This window comes from Mesocricetus auratus, unplaced genomic scaffold, assembly GCF_017639785.1.
Source record: "Mesocricetus auratus isolate SY011 unplaced genomic scaffold, BCM_Maur_2.0 Super-Scaffold_100676, whole genome shotgun sequence".
NCBI lineage: Eukaryota > Metazoa > Chordata > Mammalia > Rodentia > Cricetidae > Mesocricetus > Mesocricetus auratus.
The window spans coordinates 78,468,414-78,480,801 of NW_024429266.1; positions in this window are offsets into that span (position 1 = coordinate 78,468,414).

Genomic DNA, 12,388 nt, shown 5'->3' on the forward strand with positions numbered 1-12,388 from the left:
GCTGTAAAGTTTGTCATTAGACCATTCTGAGAGATTGAAAAGTCAGAATGTAATTAAATGCATTTGGGAACCTTGGTTCTGCTTCTAGAGCAGTTTTAATCATGGCAAGACTCTTGACCCTTTTCATATGTGTTTTCTACAAGGAATTCTCTTGTAATCATGATCCTTAGGCATCATTATCATGCACTCCCCTCAGTCTCTTTGCTCTCCCTCAGAGAATACCCATTTATAGATAGTTGCTCCTAAGCACTGGGATACTGAAACTGGGGAAGAAACTGTCCACAATTATGGATGGCTTAGAGACCCTTTCTTCTGTTTATTCTTTATGATATGAACTTATTTAACCTTCCAGAGGCATATATATATGTATTATATATATATATCTTTTTCAGGAAAACTATTGCTTTCATGTGAAATTCCAGTTACTAAAAGGTGAATGAATGCATGTTCTTGGGCCCCAAGCTTTTAAAGTTGATGACCTCTGCTTTACCTGAATGATGTTGAATGGCCACTGGTACTCTCAACAAGGGGAGTTAATCAGGTTCTGTTCTAACAAGTACTCTTCTTGGTGTGGTCCAGCTTCCCTGCCCTGCACAGTGATGTCTTCCTTCAAGCTGCCATTGCACAGGGGAAGGGTGCCGGCAGCAGGTTTTTCAGGAAGTTGATCACTTCAGCTTGATAGGATGTTGCTCTCCTCCTCCCTTCCTCGTGACTTCTCTGCTGTGAGAAGCAAGCCCTACATTCTTCATACAGACTTCTCATCTTTTAGTTTTATTTATGGAACAAAACAATTTGTTCTTTTAATAACTTCTTTACTGACTCTTTGGGAGTTTCACTTCATGTACTCCAATTCTGTTTACCTCCTGGTGCTCCATGATGCCCTCATTCCCGCCACACCCCACCCAACATAAGGAAACAAATCAAAGTAAGCAAGCAGATGAACAGAAGCAAAAGCAAAAAACCAAACCAAAACAAACAGAAAACCAAAACCAAAAAAACAAAACAAAACAAAAACATAACAAAACCACAACAGAAAAATCTCTTTTCCCTCTTTCCTGCCTCTCCAACACCTCTTCATTCATCCTGATGGCAAGGAGGCTTCAGTGTGGCATATAGTATATCTCTTTGTCCCATCAGTTTTACTGGCACATTTGTATTGCAACGAGTTACTGATCTGGTTCAAGGCCTCTGACTTCTGGTGTACCACCATCATTGGATCCCCACCAGAACCCCTCTGGGATACCTTGTGGCTGCCATGTGTCTTGGGGATCCTGGTGACACCATTCTACAGGGTCAGTCCCTTCACCAGCTCCAGCAGCTCCTAGATGGGATAGATGCTAGGGTGGGCCAACCCAAGGCCTGACTGTGGGCCTGGACAGTAGTCAAGCTGGTTAGACAATATGAGCAGAAATGCTAGCATTTTGAGGAAAGAAAGAGTTCACTCTTTTTAAGGATTTATTTTTTATGTATATGGGTGTTTTGTCTGCATGTATATCTGTGCACCATGTGTGCACAATGCCCATGGAGATCAGAAGAGGGCATTGGATCATTTGGAACTGGAGTTAGATGGTTGTTTGCTAACATGTGGATGACAGGAAACAAACCCAGGCCCTCTGGAAGAACAAATGCTCTTAACTGTTGAGCCATCTCCCCAGGCTCAGGAAAGATTTGGCAAGATTCGTTCCCTAGAGGCAGAAAGAGCATTCAGATCAGTGGGCTGTGTAACTGACAGGAAACCAAGTAGGTCATGACAGTCATGATCATCAGCTCTTCCATTTTCCAGTGCACATATCCCTCTATCCAGCAGTACTGACAGGTGGAACAAATGGAGTGATGCAGCTTCTAAAACAGTTGCTTCCTTTCTGACGATTACAGTGTTTGGTAAGAAAGCTCTGGATATACAGGCCTTAACAGATGCTCTAGTGTGTTTCAGACTCTCCATGATCAAATATTTTAATCCACCTTCTCCTTCTGATTCCTATTTTGTCTACTACGTCATTTCCCCATCAAACCCCTCCTCAAACTTTCTTTTTGAGCTGGCTAAACTGGAACTTATCACTTCATGTAATTGCTGTTTATTTCTTTTGCATGTGTAGTACTCTCAAAACCACTCTGTCATTAACTCAAGGCTATTTCAGCCTGGGCAGCAGAGTGGGAAGGTATGCAGTTGGCTCAGTGGCTTTCTTACATCTGTAGTTGAGTGTCAATCCCAAACGTAACAGAACTCATAAAGACAAACAGTGTTAAAATATAAAATGCTAGGGAAATATAAATGCAAAGTAAAACTAAATAGATTTTAAAGGTAGGCAAGAGGCAGTGTTGGTGGTTCAGTGGTAGCATTCTACGCAGGAGGTCCAGATTTGTTTCCTGGACAATGCACTTCCACATTTTCTTAAAAGAAGGAAAGAAGAAAAGAAAGACAGAAAGAAAGAAGGGCAAGAAAAGTAAACCACTGGGAAATATAATTAGTGAAATAAGTCAAATAAAAATGTTACTATTGGGATTTATGGGAAATAGTGGGAGTAGGTATAAAAAGAGAATGAGGGTTCTGGAGACGGCACCATGGGTAAAACACTTGTTATGTAAGAGTGAAGATCCCAAGAGTATAAACATCTGGACACACAGCAGGTGCACCTAGAGTCCAGTGCTTCTACTGCACAATGGGGAATGGAAGAGAATCCAGAAGCCCTCAGGGTAGCTAGTCTGCTGTATGCAGTGGGCATAGCACAAGACTCAGTCTCAGAACAAGCAGGAAGAAGAGGACCAACACTTGAAATTGTCTTTTGATACACACACACACACACACACACACACACACACACACACACACACACACACAAAAGAGAAACAGAGACAGAGACGGATAGTCAAACACCAGGAAATAAGCCCAAGAATTCCCATGTTCCTTAAAAATAGACTTACCAAGAAACTTTACAAACAAAGTTTGAGAAAGATATCAGGATGTGAACAGTGACCAAAATATTTTATATGTGGGATAAAATATTATGGGCCTAAACATATTTTTACTTGTTCTTTGAGAATTTCACACCTGTTTAAAATAAAATTTGATAATAACCAACAAACCCACTTTCCCACTTCAATTTCTGACAACATCGCAGTCTAAAACATTTATTTTGCGTTGGATTCTGGAGAAAAATAAAACCTACTCTGTAGTTTTGTAGGAGAAATGCACATTTAAAACTCTTCACAGCCAAGCTGATGTTTGTGTACAAAACAATAGAAAATTATTCTCTTATATGTCTGTGTATGCGAATGTGGGTATGTTTAGTCCCAACACCTGACACTGTGTTGTAAATATCAGGGAAATTAAAATAAACTATGTGTTATTTGAGTGGACTTTAATGCAGTAAAAGACTCAAAAATCCATCCATGAGATTGTTCCTGTAAAATATATATCCTCAGTTTACAATTACAAGAAGAAAAGAAACTCATTATTTAGAATTTTTACCATCCTATAGCTGTCAGCAGCTATAACTCTTCCCATTAGCACCCATGTGATTTTAGATGTTAGATCCATGTTTAGGATGAATTCCAAGTTTCAGAATAACAGTGCAGCCACAGACTCTGAATTAGAACTGTGATAAGCCTAGCACTTAGTGTATTAGTTGTGTAGCAGTGTTGGTGATCCCATTCCATCAGACTATCAGCCATTCACCCCTTTCCCTCATTCAGAGATCTAGGTTACTTTTTAAAAAATATATGTTTTTATTTAAATTAGAAATGTGAATGTTTCACATGTCAGTCCCAGCTCCCTCTCTCTCCTCTCCTTCCTTGTCCCTCCACCAGCTCCCCAGCCCCCACCCAATCCCCACATCATTCCCCAGGGAGGGTGAGACCCTCCTTGGAGAGGGGATCTCTAAAGTCTGTCATTTCATCCTGGGCAGGACCTAGCCCCTTCCCCATGTGTCCAGGCTGAGAGAGCATCCCTCTATTTGGAATGGGCTCCCAAAGATCGTTCATAAACCATGGTGAACACTGATCTACTACCCAAGGCCCCAGTGATTTCTGTGGCCTCCTCCCTGGCACTGCATTCATGGGGTCTGGATCAGTCTCCTGTTGGCCTCTCAGCCATCATTCTGGGATTCAAGAGCTCCCCCTTATCCAGTCAGCTGTCTTTGTGTGTTTCATCATCATCGTCTTGACCCCTTTGCTCATCACTCCTCCATCTCTGTCACTAGGTTCCTGGAGTTCAGTTCAGTGTTTAGCTGTGGGTCTCTGTCTCTGCTTCCATCAATCCTTGGATGAAGGTTCTAGGATGGCATATAGGATAGTCATCAACCCTATCATCAAGGAGGGGCTATTAGTGTAGTCTCTCCACTATTGTTTAGGTTGCCAGTTGGTATTATCCTTGTAGATATCTGGAGATCTCACTAGAGTCAGCTCTCTCCTCAGGCCTATAATGACTCGATCTATTATGGTATCTCTCATCTTGCTCTCCTCTATTCTTACTTCGACTCAACCATCCTGCTCCCCCAAGCATTCTTTTATTATTCATATCCAGCAAGTGGCAAACTGCGATACAGAGATTCAGCGATTTGACCAAGATCATGCAGGAAGCAAATGGTTGAATTTAGATTTGAACCAGATGGCTTGTTTGTTACACAGTTGATAACCGTTTCTCTGCATCCTTTTAAGCAAAAATCAAGGGTACAAGGATTCATTTGCTTCCATCTCTTTATTTTACTTGTTTGATCTAGTAGAGCTCAGAAAAACTCACCCAGAAGTTTTTGGGCATAGGAGTAGAATTTGGGTTTAGAGAGCCAGTGTTCTTGAAGTCCAGAGATGGAACATTCAGGAAAATGCAGAGTACCATTTTGGTGGCTGGTTTCAGGACTGCAGTTGGTTTCAGGATTGCTATGTATCTGATAGTGAATGGCACAGGCCTTTGTGCCCAGGCCAGATCAGTGTGTCCGATGGAGTTGTGGTGGTACAGTGGTACCTGGCAATCTAAAGGGAGATGAGTTGTTCCCAAGAAAATTTATGGCCCACTAATACACTTACCTAGAAGCATGTAAAGTCTCTCCCACTCTTAAATTTCTAAGGTAGGCTTGAAGCTAAGCCCCAAAGGGTAATCATTCAGTTTGATGAGGGATTACACCTGCAAAGACTAGTCTTTCCCCTAGACCTATCCAATATTAGAGGAAAATAATAATGCAAGGAAATCAACTTCAAAGTGTTTATAGACCAAACGAAAGGCTTAAAAAATAGAAAAATAGTAGTCATAACATCCACTAATTATGGATTCATTATTACTATGAATTTCACCAGCATATCAGACAGACAGTGGTCTGAGCAGCATAATAGACTGGGCTAAAGAGTTAGACAAATGAGTGCTACATTGACTTCTATAATACACAGAGCATGAAGCTAAATAAACAGAAATGGAAAGGAATTAGAAAATGGTAACCAGGTATTGTGACTGCAATCCCAGTGTTGAAGGCTGAGGCAGGAGGATCACTATAAGTATGAGGTGAGTCTGAGCTACACAGTGAAACCCTGTCTCAAAAAAATGCTGAGTTTTGTGCATGGTTGTTTAAGAAGTATAACTACTTTGGGGCATTCTAGGAATAAGGGAAGAAGGAATTGAGGCCAAGCACGAAAACTCTATCTACATAACCAGAGGTTGAGCTCATTGATAAGAACGTTTGCCTAGAACTGGCTTATCAGAAACCCACACTTCCATATGACAAAGAAATGAAAAAAATTCTAAAAGCATTGATAGCTAAGAGAAATAATTCATAAGAGAATGAAAATCAGGATTTTTTTGGTCCTACAAGACAAAGAACAGTATTTTGAAGTTCATGTTCAGGGCTGGAAAGAAGGCAGAGAGGTTGAGAGCACTGGCTGCTCTTCCAGAGGACTTGGGTCCAAGCCCAGCACCCACATGGCAGCTCATAACTGTTTGTAATTCTAGGTCCCCGGAATCCAGTGACCTCTTCTGGCCTCTGAGAGAACTACATGTACATGATGTACAGATATACATGAAGGCAGAACAACCACATACAAAACAAAACAAAACAAAACAAAAACCAAACCCCCAAACTAACATGTTTGCCATATAAACTGTCATTCAAGGTTGAAGGCACCAAGGAAGGCCTCTGAGTTAACTATTTGCTAACCCCAACCTTCAAAAATATCTAGAAGGTTTGTTCTAAAAATACAGAAGTTATTAAAAAAGAAATATGAGTAGTAATGATGAAGAGAGCAATTATGATTTTAAATTAAGTTAGAATTAGCAATTGCAAGAATTAACAATTACAATTACAAAATCCTGACGTGAGAAGTGGCGTATGGCAGTACTAGGGTGTGAAGGAAATGAGAGAGCACAGGGAAGGAAGGGAAACCTGTGGGGTTATCGTTCTATTTTGCGAGGCAATGGGAAAACAATTTAACTATAGACTTAATGGAAAATGGGTGCAGGATTTCATTAAACTGTGGATAACCATCTGAAGAATTGAGACACTTTGCAAATTCATTAGAAAAGGAATACTGGAAAACACTTCAAATTAGAGAAACTGAAAAAGAATGTGCATACAGGGATATGTGCATACAGGCATACAGTGGGCAGTGAGCTGGCCTGGTTTGTTAAAAGACAGGCCACATTACAAGGATCCAACAACAAACTATGCACAGGAGACAATGAGTTAGTCGGGTTTCTCCAGGGAAATAGGACCAAGAGGATGATGACATGGACACACAGATAGTTATAGGGAAAATGCCCTGTGAGGAATTGCTCCCAGAGAAGTCCCACGAACTGCGTGTGCACACAGAAGAGCTAGATAAGCACCTTTGTGGTAGGCTTACACTTACATGTTACTCCAGCTGCCATTCTTTGCTGAAGTTCCTGCAGTCAGTTTTTTGAAATTCATCTGATAAGTTCTTGTCAAAAAGAATGTTCTGTAGATAGCTGACAGTTCAGCATTCCTCTGTGGGCTTCTTCTTTAAAGGGTATTTGTTGGGATGCAGGAAACTTGGTTTAGAGTTTCTTTACATATATTGTTCCACTGAGGGGCTGGCGTGTAGTCAATCAGTAGAAGGCTTGTCTAGCGTGCATGAGTCCTGGACTCAGTCCCCAGGACCCCATAAAGTGGACCTGATATATATATCTGTAGCCCCAAACACACACACAGACACTGTATAATATTTATAATATTCACGTATTCTATTGATTTGCATTATTTCTAGGCAATTTCATTGCCTAGATTCAAGATGTATTTTGAAATACTTTCTTGGATCACAGGTTTAAATAAATTTCTACCCCACAATTTTGTTTCTGTTTTTCAGAGACACAATTGCACATTTAAAGGCTGTTTTAAGGCTTTTGCTTTCTCTATGTCCATTCTATATAACCTTTTAACTCCACATTTTGTTTTGTTTTCTAGTCTATCTTTATACCTCTTCTCTATGTACCTTATGGTACTGTAACTCTGTAGGCAACTTAGTCTTATTTCTGGGGAGAAATAGTTTATTCTATAATTTTATTTCCTAGTTTAAGACAACTATAATTACATACTTTTTATTGTTATTTTTGTTATTCACATCTGTTCTAAATCATGGTTTGGAGCATCTTTCATGTGCCTCAATCCCTGTTGGATGTTACTTAGTAGTACTGGACACCAGGCTTCCTTCCCATGATCATGCTCAACTTGCTGGCCAGGGTTCCCAGCTTCTGGGAAGCGCTTATTTTGCTGCTTCCCCTCTACCAATTTTCAGGACTTGTTTCAGACTTCTTTATATACTGTTAAATTTTCACATGTCCATATTCTCAGGCCATTTCAACATCTAGATTTAGAATTTATTTTATTTTTTGAAAATTTTTTAATATATTTTAAAGGTACCCTTGACTGTGTGTGCTAAACTGTGCAGACTATTCAGACTAAACATGATTGACGTTAACAAAGTGTTGTAGGGGCACTGTATTTTGTTTTTCTTGGTTCAAGACTGCCCTCTTCTGTTTGTGTAGATAAGTGCAGTTTTAGATAGGACACCCAGGATATAGTGGCATAGTTCCTACAGGGAAGTTAAGTACTAGCATGTGTTAAGTACCCAGCATGTGTGAGGTTCAGAGTTCAATCATTTGTGTAACACACACACACACACACACACACACACACACACACACACACACAATGCTGCAGGTAGAGACCAGGAGACCACCCAGCATAACCAAAGTGCAAATTTAGAGTCAGTTTTAAGCCAGCCAGCGACTGCCTCCCTGAGCATACTTGAATGCATTTTACAGGGAACTTTTAAAGACAAAGAACACAGAAAAATCACATCCTGGTTGGCAGTTGCAGGGGGAAGTAAAGCAAGCTAGCAATTTAACGGAGGAAAAACCTTAGCTAGGGCATCCCTACCCTGAGATTCTAGAATAGGATTGGGCATTTTCCCATGGGACTCTTCACAACAGGGGTGGAAAAGATTTGGTGAGTCAGTGTCAGGTAATACAAAAGAAGGTTCAGCGGAGGTTCTTGGCCCCACCTCCTCATTTCTATAAACACGTGCCTATGTGCATGTGTACGTGTGCATGTCCGTGTGGATATGTGTGTTCTCAGGACAACTGTTGTTATCCAAGTATGTTCACTGAGATTTGAAGTTAAGTAGCTTCAATTCTTTTATCATTATTATTATTTTATTTAAATTAGAAACAAGCTTGCTTCATGTGTCAATCCTCGCTCCTTCTCCCTCCTCTCCTCCCCCGCTCCCCCAATCTCCCACCCAAATCCCACTCCAATCTCCAGAGAGGGTAAGGCCCTTCATGGGGGAAATCTCCAAAGTCTGTCATATCATCTGGGGCAGGGCCTAGGCCCTCCCTCATGTGTCCAGGCTGAATGTAGAATGGGCTCCCAAAGTCCATTTGGATGCCAGGGACAAATACTGAGCTAGTACCGGAGGCCTCAAAGATTGCCGAGACCTCCTCACTGACACCCACATTCAGGGGGCCTAGATCAATCCCATGCTGGCCTCTAAGTCACCAGTTTGGGGCCCATGAACTCCTCCTTGTTCAGGTCAGCCGTCTCTGTGGGTTTCACCAGCCAGGTCTTGACCCCTTTGCTCATCATTCCTCCCTCTCTGCAACTGGGTTCCAGGAGTTCAGTTTAGTATTTAGCTGTGGGTGTCTGACTCTGCTTCCATCAGCCACTGGATGAAGGCTTTAGGATGGCATATAAGGTAATCATCAATCTTATTATCAGGTAGGACATTGACTTCTTCCTTTCCAATTTGTATCCCCTTGATCTCCTTTTGTTGTCTTATTGCTCTAGCTAGAACTTCAAGTACAATATTGAAGACATATGAGTTGAGGGACTCCTGCCTGGGTCCCATTGCAGCTTTGGCCCCCAAATAACACACAAGACACTGTATTAATTACACAAAAGGACTTCCCCCATCGTCTCCTCTTTTCAGTCTAAATAAAAAGAAGGTTTTAACTTTAACATACTAAAATATATAACAAGGCAGTTATTAAGCAAGAATTATACATACAACATTCAGTCCATTAACATTTAGTAAGATTTAAAGCAGTTTCTTGCCCAAATGGCTAATCTAGCCATTTTGAAAGCAAACTCCATAACGAGTTTCTTAATGCCCATCTTCCTCTCAGACGTAATTGGTTTGTCAGGAATGGTTGTGTCTCACTATTATGAACAACCCTAAACCATTTAAATGCCACATATTCTTTCTGTCTTTGAAATGTCTGAAGAAAATCTATCTCAAATACATCTCTGTATATCTAGAAAACCTAACTAACCTAACTATAAGTCCTGACGATTATAGGTAACTATCTATAATCTGTATTTAATTATATATTACATTTTTTTGCTTGTGAGCCTAGCATTTAATGGCTGAGCTATCCCACCAGCCCATATATTACATTTTTAAATGAGTTATACAAACACAATACCTAAACAAGAGGAGAAATATACATATCACAAAAAGTATTTATTTCTATACCATAATGCCCTTTTACCTTTAAAAAGAGATTGGTTGTGTTCATTAACCATTTATGAGTAACCCCATTTAAATGAAAGAAAAATTTTATAAACAATATTTGGGAATTTGGGTGTTGTTCATTCCAAACTGCTTCCTGCTGGTTGAGGACACTGTCCATATCATGGGCATCATGATAAAACACAGAGACCTGTCTAGGTCCTTATTTTTGCAGTCTGCATGGCTGAATCATCTCAGCTGTCTTAGATGTTGGATCACCTGGGACACAGTTTCAGGGGGTCTTACTTCATCAAACCATATTATTCTGGAAGAAATCCACAGCTTTTCATTTTCTGTGGGAACACAAGTAGAAATTCTTTTCTCAAATAACTTGTACTTGTATTTAAATTTAGAAATCAAAGCATTTTTAAAATATATAAGCTGGATTAATTTAACAGCATTGATAATCAAGTGTATTTTAGCAGTTGTTGTTCCTTCCTTAGCGATTGGACAACTGAAAGACAATGCAACAGCCTGCAATATCCAGATTCTGTGTATTTTCCATCTTTACGTGGCTTTTTTATTACTCTATTTTTTAAATTTTATTGCCTTCTTTCTTTCTTCTCTGAGCCAAGGTTTCTATGTGGAAACCTACCTTCCTCTGTCTCTGGAGTGCTGGGATTAAAGGCTTGTGCCACCACACCCGGCTACTATCCTGTTTCTTTTTCTCTTTCAAGCCTATGCATATTTTTTAGCACATGATAAACCTTTAAGAGGTTTTACTTTATCTGAATCTGACCCTACTGTAAATATTTGTTTTTCTGGCTACATGTCTGTTATCTGCTAAACAATATTGCTAAAAATCAAAGATGCTGCTGTTTTAACTGCTGTCTTTCCAAGATGGCGGGCCTAAGTTTACTGCTAGCACTGACCGCACAAGTCTCTGCTTGTCTCTAGCAAAACAGAGCCCACCCAAGAAAATGCTGCTACCCAAAAGCCATGCTGTTCTCTGTTCTTCTGTTTATAAAATCCCTTTTAAGATTTGTCATTCGATGTGGAAATTCATGCAACCAACTTTGGGTGCCACATGTACTATGCATTCTTCCCACCAGCCTGGTACTAGAGTCACATCAGTCCCAAATGAACATGCAGGACACTATATTAATTATGAAGCTCTTGGCTGTATTCTATGGTTTCTCATTGGCTAGCTCTGACTTAATTATTAACCTATAACTACTAATCTATATATTTTTACAAGGTTTTATCTTACTGAGAATTCTGGACTCATGTGTCTTCTCCTCCTGAGATCACATGGTGACTGTCTACTCTTGACTACATTTCCCAGAATCCTTCTTGACTCCTAGTCCCACCTATCTTGCTTCACTATTGGCCAATAATGCTTTATTTGCCAATCAATAGGACAACATATACACAGAAGTACTTCTCCCATCAGATATGGAGAGATATGGACAACCTTGTCATGTTCCTGATTTTAAAGGAATTAAGTTGAGTATCTCTCCATTAGTTTGGCTGTTGCTTTACTGTGTATGACTTTTATTATGTTTAGGTATGTTCCTGTTATCTCTGACCTCTCCAGGATCTTTATAATGAAGTGGTGTTGGATTTTTATCAAAGACTTTTTCATCATCTAGTGAGATGATCATGTGGTTTTTCTTTAGCAGTTTGTTTATATGGTGGATTACATTAATAGATTTTCATATGCTGAACCATCCCTGCATCTCTGGGATGACGCCTACTTGATCATAGTGGATGTTTTTCTGATGAGTTCTTGGAGTCGATTTGGTACTATTTTATTGAGTATTTTTGCACCAGTGTTCATGAGCAATATTGGTCTGTAGTTCTCTTTCTTGGTTGTATCTTTGTGTGGCTTGGGTACCAAGGCAATTGTAGCCTTGGTAAAAGAGTTTGACAACAAACCTTCTGCTTCTATTGTGTGGAACACTTTGAGGAGTATTGGGATTAACTCTTTGAATTTCTGTACTGAAGCCATCTGGGCCTGGACTTTTTTGGTAGCGAGACTTTTGTGACTGCTGACATTTCATTAGGGGTTATATGTCTGTTTAAATTGCTTATCTGTTCTTGATTTAATTTTGGTAAGTGATATCTATCCAGAAAATTGTCCATTTCTTTTAGATTTTCAGATTTTGTGTAGTACAGGTTTTCAAAGTATGACCTGAAGATTCTCTGGATTTCCCCAGTGTCCATTGTTATGTCTCCCTTTTCATTTCTGATTTTGTTAATGTGCATGCTCATACTCTGCCCTTTGGTAAGTTTGGATAAAGGTTGTCTATCTTGTTGATTTTCTCAAAGAACCAACTTTTTGTTATATTGATTCTTTGTATTGTTTTCGTATTTTCTACTTTATTGATTTCAACCCTCAATTTGATTATTTCCTGACATCTACTCCCCCTGGGTGAGT